Raw genomic sequence first — 13,172 nt, forward strand, 5'->3', positions numbered from 1 at the left:
TGCCTCAGTTCTGTTTGGTTTAGCTGTCACAAGTTCGGCTTCATGCCCATGGTCTTGTATGAATATTGCACAGGATACCCACATGTATATGGCCATGCTAATCGGGTCCAATTCAGTAGTGTAAGCAAAATGTACTTTTAATTTTTTAAGCATTCACTATGCAATACATGTTGCAAAGCCATACCTGCTGGAAAGTGGTTTTAGAGCAGCATTTCTCTCACATTTGAATTTGACACAGGGTTATTTAAGAAAAAAAAAAAAGAAAAAAAAAAAAAGAATATCCTAAAATTAGACTTTTAGATGTGTAATGTAAATTAATTTAGGTAAACCTACATGAGGTTAATTAAATCTGGTGATGGATTTGCTTTATCCTATTTAAGGGTGGCATAACTAGGAGACAGCGACTGATGCCAGCAGTGTATTACTCTACATTTATCCATGCAGCTCCTCTGATATGTGTCTTTATTACCAGGACACTAAGGGCAGTCCGCCCCTTTATGTGCACATGCTTTGTAGTCCTTGATATTAAAAAGGTCCCACTCCCTTTGACCACCGGGTGCAAATTGACAAGTTTGTGTCTGTACTGTGTAAAGGTAGACAACTGACGTTCTGCAGCAGGAGAGAGGAACAGCACTACAGTCAGTCTCTTGGATATTATCACAACAGCCATATTACCTGATATAATCAGTTTCTGTCACTAGTTGTGGCCCCTAGGACAGTACCTAGTAGCAGAGACCTTTCAAATATCTTTTCTTTTAAAAGTTTCCTTTACAGATATCTGTTGCATATTATTTCTTTTCTATTAAAAAAAAAAATATTTTTTTTTAAAGTCATGTCGTTAAAGAAAAGTTCCCAATTGGTTGCTAATATTGCTTATAGTAGTAGGGTATATATATTAGTTATATATTTTGTTCCGCTAAATTAGTTTTGCATTACCTCAAAATTAAAATTGTTGACCTATTGATTTGCCGTAATTTACCATGACTTTGACCAGAGATGAGCGAATTTACAGTAATAAAGCGAAGCGATTTGTTATCTCTGCAATCCGCTCATCAGACTGCTTCCATTTAACTGACTTCTGCTCTGTGCTGCTCCTCCCCATCTAGGAAAAGCTGGATCCAGTCCTTGGAAAATTTTCCCAGGACTGGATCCAGCTTTTCCAGGCACCTGGGGAGGAGCCTCAGTGGGTTACAAGGCAGCAGGCTGATGAGCATATTGCAGGGATAGTGAAGCTCTTCACTTTGTAATTACTGTAAGGGTGCCTTCACACACCCACACTGGATCTGCAGCTGATTTCACACATTCTCATTCCTATGAGAATACATACTCGCAGTGGGATTGACATCCCGCTGTGTGTATGCAAGTTAACCCCCCAGCGGCCGGAGCATACATTACCTCCTCCCTGCTCCGGCTTGCTTCTGGGGTTCCCTGTGTCTGCTCGTCCCGCTCAGCCAATCAGTGAAGTGAATGAAGCCATGTTGTAATACCATACACTACCTCAGGATAGAAGTGATGCTGTTTTTTTTGGGGGGGGGGGGGGGGAAAGTGCTATGGTTTTTCTAAACAACTTAAACCTTACCCTGTATTTGCAATTTACCATACTTTACAACAGCTGTTGGAAAAGCGCTATGGGGGAGATTTATCAAACATGGTGTAGAGGAAAACTCGCTCAGTTGCCCCCGGCCACCAATCAGATTCCACCTTTCATTCCTTACAGACTCTTTGGAAAATGAAAGGTGGAATCTGGTTGCTAGGGGCAACTGAGCCAGTTTCACTTTACACCATGTTTGATAAATCTCCCCCTATGTGTTTCCTTGACATATTTCCGTAAACTAATATTGGAATAGGCACCACCACAGATGAGTGCAGTAAAGTTTACATAAATCATATGACCACAACAAAAGAAGAAAAAACTGTATACTAAAAGTAACGCACCTCCAAACCGTTATAAATAATACAGAGTAATTTCATTATTGCCAAGAAAAAACACAAATTTAAAGACAGTCACCAAAAACACACCATGGGCACAAAAAAACTGTGTCCTGCATGCAGGAACAAGGCCCCAACCACCGGGCAATGACCCTCTAAGGCTGCATTTACACTTTCTGTGGACATGGATGGTCTGTGATGGAGTCTCCACCCCCTGCACAGGCTGCATCTTTGATATAATGCTGGGAGCTAGCGGCAACTGAGAACGCAGTCAATGTGTGGGTAAACTGTGTCCACTTTATCTTGTGTACTATGGATGTAGAGAATGCAGGTTTGTAATGTTTACACAGCTCGTACTTGAGCAGCAGGGGTTTTCTACTGAATAATGGGTAGGATGGCCACACACCTTCAATAACCCCAATTTTTTTTTTTAATTTTTTTTTTTTTGGGGGGGGGGGGGTTTGTTGCAAAATTTGTGTCTTAGGGAAGCCCAAAGGGTTGCTGATTCAAAGCATATCTCCTATAGCCCTTTTAATGGAGAAGGCAATGTACACAGGTTAAAGGGTCCAACAACCCTTTCGTGGATTACCATCCCTCCAGAGCTAAAGGTGGCTACATGAGATGGGACCTTCCCCTGTCAAGAGTTTATGGCATATCCACAGGCCATAAATGGCTAAGATGGGTAATGCAAATCTGTGACCTGAAAACCTAAGTGATCTAAAGTAGACTGGGTAAAACTGTCGTCTGGAAACGGGCTGCAGCCTTTTAAAGCTTGGCGAATAGCTGCATCAGCCTCGAAAACAGTTTTTTGTACAGATGTATTTGCCAGTGTTCTACCTGCTAACCTGCACCAGGATATGCTTGAGTTGCAAATCTCAAGGGGTTGGCCTCTTTTTATAGAAAAATAATTCTGCGTACAGTACACCTACTAACAGAAGCTCCATGTGTACATCATAGAGCTAAAATCAGACTTCCCCCTCCAGGCTGTACTGTCCTGCTCTGCGGTAAGTCTGTCCATAATATGGCCGACAGCTTCGCCTCCCAGTCTCCACCACTAAGCCTGTACGTGTCTTTAGGGATAGAGGATGGGGCATGGTCACATGCTCCTCCATGTCGGCCATCTTATGGACAGACACCACAGAGCAGGACAGCACAGCCTGGAGGAGGGGAGCCTGATTTTAGCTCTATGAGGTACACAGGAAGCTGCTGACAGTAAGTGCTGCGGGTACCCTTACTTATACTGAACACAATTTTACTCTAAAGTTAGTTAAAAAATGTCAATGAAGTCCAAATATGTTTCTTAGGAAAATGTGATATTTATAATTCTACTAAAATACACCGAAAGAAATATTGTTGGTTGTATTTTGTAAGTTCCATGGTAACAGTGCGGCTAAAGAGTTTTAGTGGACTATTACATCTGACCAGTATTAGTAATGTAATCAATGTATAGAAGGTTGGGTTCTGCTTAGTTCACTAAACGTGAGATTTTTGGATTTGTCTCCTATGCAGTGTGTTAGTTTATATTGTTTGCAGTTATTAGAAATGTATTTGTTTTCAAAAGGATATTAGCATGTTATGTGCTGTCTCCATGTATAAAACTCTAGGTATGCAGGAGCTTTGATACAGCTTTCTAGTGGTCTCTTTCATGCTTTTCCTTAAAATCAGGAATAAAATTACTTTGGATAAAAATGCAGACATGCCCATGCTCAGTAAAACTTAGCTACATCTAACCCCCGATTTGTGTATATAGCATAACATTCACAAGCTTGCACTAATCATTGGGGATGTTACATTGTACCTTACAGACATACCAGTAAAATATAGTCTAAAGTGCATAGTTATTACTGAGGAAAACCACGTGCTCTGAACCCATTTCTGCATTCCAGAGCTGTAGGCACTCGGCCAACTGTACTTTTCTTTTCTCAAAGCCTGCAGTGATAAATGCCTACATCATGTGGCCCTAAATAAACATTAGATCACAACTAAGGTGGCAATTTATTGATGGGCTAGTTGAGGGTTTTTGACTCAAAGTTTCAAATATTTGCCCAGTTTTGTTAATAATTTTAATTTTTTTTGTTTAGTCTGGTTTGCCTTCCAAGTGAAAAATGTGTGTGGAGGCATGAAATCTTATATTTATGGCTAGTCTTATAGGTAGAAAAAAGGAAGCACAGCAGCACAAATAGAAAAAATAGCAAAAGGGTGCACGTCTCACCAACCGGGCCCCGGACGGTCACAATCCAAAAAAAAGAGCAGAAGACGGCACATCCAAAAAAGGTGTCCAAGTTTATTTCAATACATCAGAGTGCTATGATGTATTGAAATAAACTTGGACACCTTTTTTGGATGTGCCGTCTTCTGCTCTTTTTTTTAGTCTTATAGGTGAGTTTAATTTATTATGTGCAACTTTTTATTTTTTTTTTTTGCACAAATCTAGACAAGCTTTATTTTTAGGCTATTTTCACACAATGTACTTTTTATGAAAAGAACTGCTGCGATGCAATGATTTGAATTGAAGTCTATGCAAATACTGGCCGTTGTTTGCTACAGCCATCAAAATAATTGTCAATTTTTTCCATCTGTCCACAGACTTCAATGCAAATTGCATTTAAAACATTTGACGCTCAAAACAACGGCCATTTTTCATACAGCGTGTGAACATAGCCTTAAGCTTACATTACAACTTCATGTGAACTCCCTATAAACAGCCCTTCAGCTGTTCCAAAACTACAATTCTCATCATGCCTGGAATGATGGGAATTGTACTTTTGTAACAGTTGGAGGTTGGAAGGTTTCCTATCTTTGTGCTACACAAAAGCTTAGTGTACCTGTCATTATAACTTTCAAAATCTAAATCAACAGTAGATGTGATATAAAGCAAGTTTGCTATATACATTCATTATTTTTGTTGTTATCATGCTGTAAAGCAAAGCTGAACTTACTAGAAATCAAGGTCCAGTCTCCTGAAGGCAGATTTTCTGACTTGTGCTGGTTGTAAAAAACAGACTAAACACAGGAATTCCAGCCAGTACAGAGAGTCACGGCTCATTGTGTCCATCAATCACATGACCGCCTTCTCTCTGTGAGCGCTCAGATGGCCTGGGATACACAGGACTTCCTGTTTTCTGACTCTTTGGAGGGAAAAAAAACAAAAAAAACAAAGTGCCGTGTTCTCCATGATAATTAAAAAAATAATAAATGTAAATTGCAAGCTTGCTTTATATCACATCCACTGTTGATTTAGATTTTGAAAGTTATACCGACAGTGACACTTCAAACATAGATAACGCTTGTACATACACCTTGAATGATAAATTCCCCGCTACGGGCCTATGTTCCCCCCCTTTTTTTTTTTTTTTATTCACATGCAAAAACATTTTGTTGCTTCAGGATATTATGGGGTAGAATATTGGTTTGATGCAAGAATGTAAGACAGCCACTGTAAGTGGAAAAAATGTATGTGCCTTTTCAAATGGTAGAAGTACAGCTAAAATCTGACTGCAGAACTATAGTTACTAAGTGTTCAATTTGTTGAACCTTATCACAACAGTTCAATGGTATAAAATAGCCAAACTCTCTTATTTTTATGTTGCTTGTCAATATATGTATAATATGGATTATTTATGACAGCCATTACTCAGTGGTATTGTTATCTTGGTGCGTATAAAATGTGGTTGCACAGTGATGTGATTTTTGTCATGTATTTGTACATTTTGTATTTTTTATTATTTGATTTTAATATATAGCAAGTTGTTGATTGTGTAAGTTTTTGTCCTCAAATTTAACAAAATGATAAAACAAAATGATGACTATGTGATCATAATAAACACAACAGAATCACCTGTTCAGGAACATCATATGTTGCCAAAGGATGTAAATTGTAATGTATTGTAATCCTTTATGACCAGGCACCACATAACACAAGTTTGATAATAAATACGATGATCTGATTGGTTGCTATGGATAACTTCTTGTCCGACGAGGTCCGTTGCTTTTGCTTCAACCCTTAATGACTGCTGCCCACCACTATTGGTCCATCCAATCCAGTGTACAAGGTACAGGATTCACTGTATGAATTATTGCTTGATATAAATGAACTATTACCTTAAGTAGAAATTTCCTAGCGTCAATCAACTGTCTGCTGCATATCCCCTATGACACATGGAGATGTGTCGCCAGTGGCAGATGTGAAAAGTTAGCGATGAGTTGGTGAGTGATTGCTCATTAATCAATGGACTGCTGGCTCTATTACATGGGGAACATCTGCCTGACTGGTAATTAGTAGTAGAACTTCACAGTTTTTTTGTCATGATTTGCCACTATTTCCCTATTGACATCTACTGATTATGGACAGAAAAAGCACAGAGGTTAAAACCTCACCCCAAAGATAAAAAGGAGAGAAGAGCGTGCTGTCACTGAGATTTGTAGAAATTGAAATTTTGGTGAGCATAATTCTGTTTCCCCTGTCGCCTCCACAATAACACATCTGAGAACTTAGAGGGAAATATCTACTGTAGGACTCAATCGCTGAAGTCATTAGCCAAAATATCAAGATGATGGTGTTTAGAAAAGGTATGCAGTCTCTTCCAAGTGGCAGCTCTACAGAAGCAAAGGCCAGGAAGTGGGAACAGAATGAGTCAAGTGAGCCTTAAAGAGACACTGTCACCAGAGAGAAAATAAAAACTGTGAGTAGACAGCCGTATATTGGAAGTGTATAGGGCTTGTCTCCTCATGTAGACAGAGAGCTCCTGTCTCTGATATGTCAAGGGTTTTTCTGGTGACAGATATTTTTTAAAGGGGTTATCCAGCGCTACAAAAACATGGCCACTTTTTCCCCCTACTGTTGTCTCCAGTTCAGGTGCAGTTTGCTCTATTTAATTCAATGGAACTGAGTTTCAAAACCCCACCCAAACTGGAGACAACAGTAGGGGGAAAGTGGCCATGTTTTTGTAGCGCTGGATAACCCCTTTAAGCTTGATTGGGGAAGATCTACCCATAGCAGTAAGCTATAAAAATTGTTAAAATAATCCATCCAGATACTGAACTGTTTAATTTAGGTGACAAAAAAAAAGTGTGTCTACACTCTACTCTGGGCAAGCCTTAATAGATTGGAGGACTGTCCTTCTAATGTCTAAATTATGAAAGGATTTTCCCCAGGGCCTGGACAAAATAAAGGAAATTTTATATCATGAGACCTATGGAAAGAAGAAACTAATTTTCACAAGGAAATCTAGGTCTTGTTTAAAGAGGAGACGAAGATTGTCAAGAAAGGGTTCTTGAAAAGACAGAGCCTGAAACTCATTTATTCTATTGACTAAAGTAATTGTGATTTTAAAAAAAGTTTTTAGTGTAATAAGTTTTAAGAACAATGGGCCACATGTATTTTGGCACAAAGTGTCAGCTTCAGTAAAAGTTGTGCGCCTTTTTATTGACCGCAGCATCTATAGGGTTAACTGCTACTACGGCTGTGCCAATTTCATTCACAGGCATAAGTGTATGTAGATTTACAGTAGGAATGTGTTTATCAGGTTATGAATGTTCTTATAGATCAGAAGGCAATAGGATGTCAAGCCTGTAACCTCTCCCAAAAAATAAAAAAAAATCTGATAGATTTAGGTTTCACTTTATCCTCAACATGTTAAGGTAGCCTAAGTAAAAGCCATGTGTGCTATGTTCAGAAATAGAGGTTAATAAGCCCTATTTTTGAATAGGGCTTTGAATTGCGCAATTGGCTGCAAAATAGCGCTAATTAATACGCTATTAATACGGCCTGCTTCTGCGTCAATGGCGGAGTAATAGAGGTACTTGCCGCTGATCCAGCTGCTTGGGTTAGTCCAAACTTCGGACTGCATCCAACTTCTTCAGCCACTGATAATCAAATCTGGAAGGTTCAACAAGGTTCGTGTATCCTTTTTAACAATTGTTTCAGAACACTTTTTGTATAGGGGCCTACTGCCCACTGAATCCAATGACCTCTCTCAGGGAGGCTGCATAATCATAGGATGTTGATCGGGCAGGGGTGCCTACGCTCCAGAGCTGCTGCCGCCAAGGACGAGACAGGAGAAAAACTTGGTGCCACTTTTATAACCAGCGATGTGGAGACAAAGCTAGTTTTGGCTGGAGTCGAATAGGGTGTAGTGGGATCAAAAGTCCTATTTACCTGTCCCCATGCCCCCCACAGTGCAGTGTGACGGCTCATATCCCCCCACCAGCTCACGATTCTATAATGTCACAACCCCCGCTCAGCCAATCAGTGATTGAGGTGGGACACAGCTACAGTCACTGCGGGTAGTTCCGTGATTATTGAGGAGCACAGACGCTAACAGAAAGCTGATAAATCTGGGCCTATATCTGACCTCTATATCACAGGTATCTGCCATTGTTAGCCGTGTTTCTTTGTGTATGGTGAATGTTTAGTTAGAAACATAGCAGATTGTCAGCAGAAAAAGACCACCTGCTCCATCTGGTCTAGTTTTGACTTGTTCAGGACATGGAGGCTGGAGACTGGCTACATCCACTGCACATACAGAGGAAGCTGCTTTATATGTTTGCCTTTTTCACTCAGAAGTCTCCCCAGGATCATGCAGAACATAACACAGAAGTGCTGCTGAGCCAGTTCTACTTTACGCCAGGTTGATTAATAACTTCCCTGGTGTCTGATTGGCCATTTATGAAGGAGCTGGTGTTGGTCCCTCATAAAATGTAGGAGTCAGAACTACGGCTTACCAACTCCACAGCCCTGTCTATAATGCCAGTAAGAATGAGCCTCTACACCACTGCTGTACTGTTATTGCAGAAGGACAGAAGAATAACCTCTTGAGACCTATGAAAGTCTGACACTACTATCTTCTCTAATGGACATATATGGCTGAGTAGAGAAAGCTCTAATATCCCCTTGATGGTTGATGTAGGCCAGCACAGATGCATTTTTTTTAAAGGACTCTATTTTTTGCCACTGATGAGGTAAGGCATAAGACAAGGTAAGAAATAAGGAACCTGACTCTCTCAAAAATCTGTGTGACCTCGTTGGATGGAAGGAAGGACTTTTGCAGCCGTGAGTCAAGACATATACCCATGAACTTGCAACTCTGAGAGGGATTTGTGTTAGATTTCTCATCATTTATCTACCAACCTTGTCTGGTAAGGATATTCTCTACCCTTTGAATGCGATGCTGAAGAGATGTAATAGAATTGCTAACCAATAAAAAGATCTCTAAGTAGGAGATGATGATGTCCTCCTCTCTAATGTGAGCCATGACTTTGAAATGCAAGGGCGGTTACAGAGCTCTGCCCCCCTAAGAAATCTCTGGTGATATGGGTGTAGGGAAATGTGATAGTATGCATCCCTAAGGTCTAACATGGCCATGTAACAGCCCTGTGAGAGACTCCATCCTGAACGTCTCATAAGAGAGTACCCTATTGAGAGGCTTAAAGCGACTCTGTACCCACAATCTGACCCCCCCAAACCGCTTGTACTTTCGTATAGCTGCTTTTATTCCAAGATCTGTCCTGGGGTCCGTTCGGCAGGTGATGCAGTTATTGTACTAAAAAACAACTTTTAAACTGGCAGCCCCGTGCCCAACGGCTGGGGCTTAGATTGTGTATGCATTAGGCTGGAACAACCTCTCTGTCCCTCCTCATCATTGGGAATGCTCCAGGCAGATTGTCTCCTATTCATCAGCTGTGTCAGCACGGCACATGGGCTGGATCATTAAGACACCTGTGCAATGTTCAGACAGGAGAAAATGTTCTGGGGGCATTTCTAATGATGAAGAGGGTGGGGAGAAGGGATGTAGGGGTGATGCAAAGTTAGGGCACAGATATTCTAAGCTACGCCCATTGGGCACAGGGCTACAAGTTTAAAAGTTGTTTTTTAGGACAATAACTGCATCACCTGCCAAATGGACCCCAGGACAGATCTTGGATTAAAAGCAGATATCCGAAGGTACAAGTGGTTTGGGGGGGGGGGGGGGGGGGGGTTGGGTCAGATTGTGGGTACAGAGTCGCTCTAAGGTTAATAATGGTTCTAAAAGAATCATTGGGTTTCCTCGCCAGAGGCAAAGTGGAGTAGAATCCTTCTCCCTCTTGTCCTTCTGGGACTGGAACCAACACTCTCTTGGCCACCAGGGACTGCTCTTTCGAGACAAGGGCACCATGTGTCTCCAAATATGAAGTAAGATTAGTAATAACGAATCTCTATTCTGGGGAGGACAAAAAGGAAATTTTCATACCATACTTTAGAAGGGTATGTTCACACTAAGGAAAAGGTGATGAATTAGGTCTTACCTCCGCTTGAAATTCCTCCTGTAAAATATGTACAGAGCAAGGTCCTATTGTGTTCAGTGGGATTTCTGCTCTATTGTTCACACAGCAGAATTTTCTGCCGCTGATCCGCTTTGACATGTCAATTCTTTGGATAGATTCTGCTAGAGGAATCCTATGGAAGCCAATGGGAGCTTAAATTCTACTTGCATTCTGCTTCAATTCTGCTTGTATTCAGCTCAAATTCTGCCAGAGCTGAAAAAGCGAGAAATTTCAAGCAGAAAACTTTCCGCTTCAATTCCTCGAGAACTGCTCAGTGTGCATATACCCTTAAATCCAACACTAAACTGCTGTGAGAGAGCTTTTCCCACTCAGACACAAACAGGGTTTAACCCCTTCAAGACTGAGCCCATTGAAGCACAAATGTCTGGGTCAAATTAATTAAATGTTCCTCCCCGCCTTCTAAGAACCATAGCGCTTTTATTTTTCCACCTACAGGGCTGGTTAAGGTGTCATTTTTTGCGCTATGATCTCTAGTGTTTATTACTATCATATTGGTGTAACAAAAATTTGATCACTTTTTAATAATTTTTTTCTAAAACATAATTTAAAAAAAAATCAGAAATCCTGGTGTTTTTTTTCTCCCCAATTATATGGTTCACCATTGCAGGAACAATAATGTTATATTTTATTAGATCGGACAATTCCGCACACTAAGATATATAATGTTTATTTTATTTTTATAATGGTCAAGGAGTTATATTAACCTCTTAAGGACTTATAAAATATGACATGGAGAGAAAGGAGCTGTTGCACATCCCCACCTATGGCTGACACTAATGCTAAAACCAACGCCAGGATGTTGGTATATAATTTGATCAAACCATATTGCCCCATGTACCACGTGCCGGTCTCCTGGTTTACATGGGTCCCTACACTAACTCCACACTGTGTCGGTCAGCGACTGCTACCCCCGCAAAGTGTGCACAGACAGGGAAGGGAGGCCATGGAATGGCCCTGCAACCCCAATGTCACAGGACCAAACTCAAAGTGCCCCCCCCAAAACCCAGTTGGCACCACTGGCGGAGAAAGCTGCCCCCAAACAACACAAGTGTGAATATGATCTTGTACTCACCATAGCTCCTGTAGGTAGAATGGAAAAGATAGGAGGTACTGACATGTGAGCACAGGTGTATTCTGCTAATTTGGGTCATGTGGGTCTTATGAAGGGGAGTGCCAACTGCTCAGAAAAGGGTACCCGTACGGCATATGCCCGCAAGCCGGGACCCCGCTCTGAACTGCCGCGTTCCCGACTGCTATCTGCAGCACGGGACCGCGGCTATTCGTGGGAGTGGGTTGATCACTGCTCCCGCTAATTAACACTGTTAGATGCAGCTGTCAAAACATGACAGCTGCATCGAACAGTGTTATTTGCAGCCCATCCCTGGTGTCTAGTGGCAGGATCCCCCCCGATGCGATATTTTGGCACCGCAAGGCAATTTTCCTGAAAATTTGAAAAAGTGAAAGGACCAAATGATGTTACGTAAAGTAGACATGTTTTAGATGTTGCATTAATATTTATGTGGCATGACTTTGTTAGAAAACAAGAATTTTGACTATACAGAAATGTGAATTTTTACACTACTACTACTACTGAGTGAATCAACAAAAGTATACAACAAACATAAAGAGGAATGTCATGAAAAAAATAACCTCAGAATAACCGCGATAGTTAAAAGCATCGCAAAATTATAACTACATAAAGAGAGTAATCAGATTTGAAAAATAGGCCCTGGGCATTAACTGGGCATTGTCACTGTCGTTAAAATTTTTATTGCACAAATCAATAGTAAAGGCGATTTTAAAAAAACTTGTAATTTGTTTTATTAGCTGAAAAATGAAGCTCCCCCCCCCCCCTGTCTTCATGGGTTTCCTATGGAGAGAGAAAGTAAAAGCAGCAAAACAGGACAACAAAGAGTTAATTTACATTCACATCCTGGGCTCTCTCCTGTGACAGGCACCATAGACCTCTCTGACCACTAATTAGGGCTCTGAATAGCTCCCCCCACTGAGCAATCCTTTGTTCTCAGCTCTCAGCTGCCCACTAATCTCGCTCCTTCCCCCTCCCCCCTCCCCTCTTTATAGACCAGACAGATCCGACTGATGAAAAAAACTGTCGAGATTTTTCGATTCTGAGGAGTGGATGACAGAAAGGAGAGGATGGGGGGACCTGGGAAAAGGCTTTTTACATGCAGATAATGGCATATTTGGCTAATAAACCCAATTACAAAGTTTCTTAAAATCTTAAAAAAAAAAAAAAAATTAACGACAGTGACACTTGAAGGTCAAAGACAATTTTCGTTTTTGCACTTTTGCTTTTTCCACTTTATGTTTAAAAGGCCATAGCACATAGTAGTTTTTCAGCTAGAGACCCACATGAGCCCTTATTTTTGGCGACACCAATTGTACTTTGCAATGACAGACTTTATTTTCCCATAAAACATGCTGCGAATCCGAAAAAAAAATCATTTGCACTGTCAAATTGGAAAAAAAGAATTTGTTTTTATTTCAGGGAGTTTCATGTTTACGCTGTTCACCCTGGGGTAAAACGGACTTGTTATGCATGTTCCTAAAGTCGTTACAATTACAACGATATGTAACATGTATAACTTTTATCTGATGGCTTGTAAAAAATTCAAACCATTGTTAACAAATATATGTTCCTTAAATCGCTCTATTCCCAGGCTTATAGCGCTTTTATCCTTTGGTCTATGGGGCTGTTTGAGGTGTCATTTTTTGCGCCATGATGTTTACTTTCTATCGGTACCTTGATTGCGCATATACGACTTTTTGATCGCTTTTTTTTACATTTTTTCTGGATTTGATGCGACCACAAATGCGCAATTTTGCACTTACGCTGTTTACCGTGTGAGATCAGGAATGTGATTAATTAATAGTTCGATTACGCACGCCGCGATACTAAA

Source organism: Dendropsophus ebraccatus, unplaced genomic scaffold (genome assembly GCF_027789765.1).
Source record: "Dendropsophus ebraccatus isolate aDenEbr1 unplaced genomic scaffold, aDenEbr1.pat pat_scaffold_1052_ctg1, whole genome shotgun sequence".
Classification (NCBI taxonomy): domain Eukaryota; kingdom Metazoa; phylum Chordata; class Amphibia; order Anura; family Hylidae; genus Dendropsophus; species Dendropsophus ebraccatus.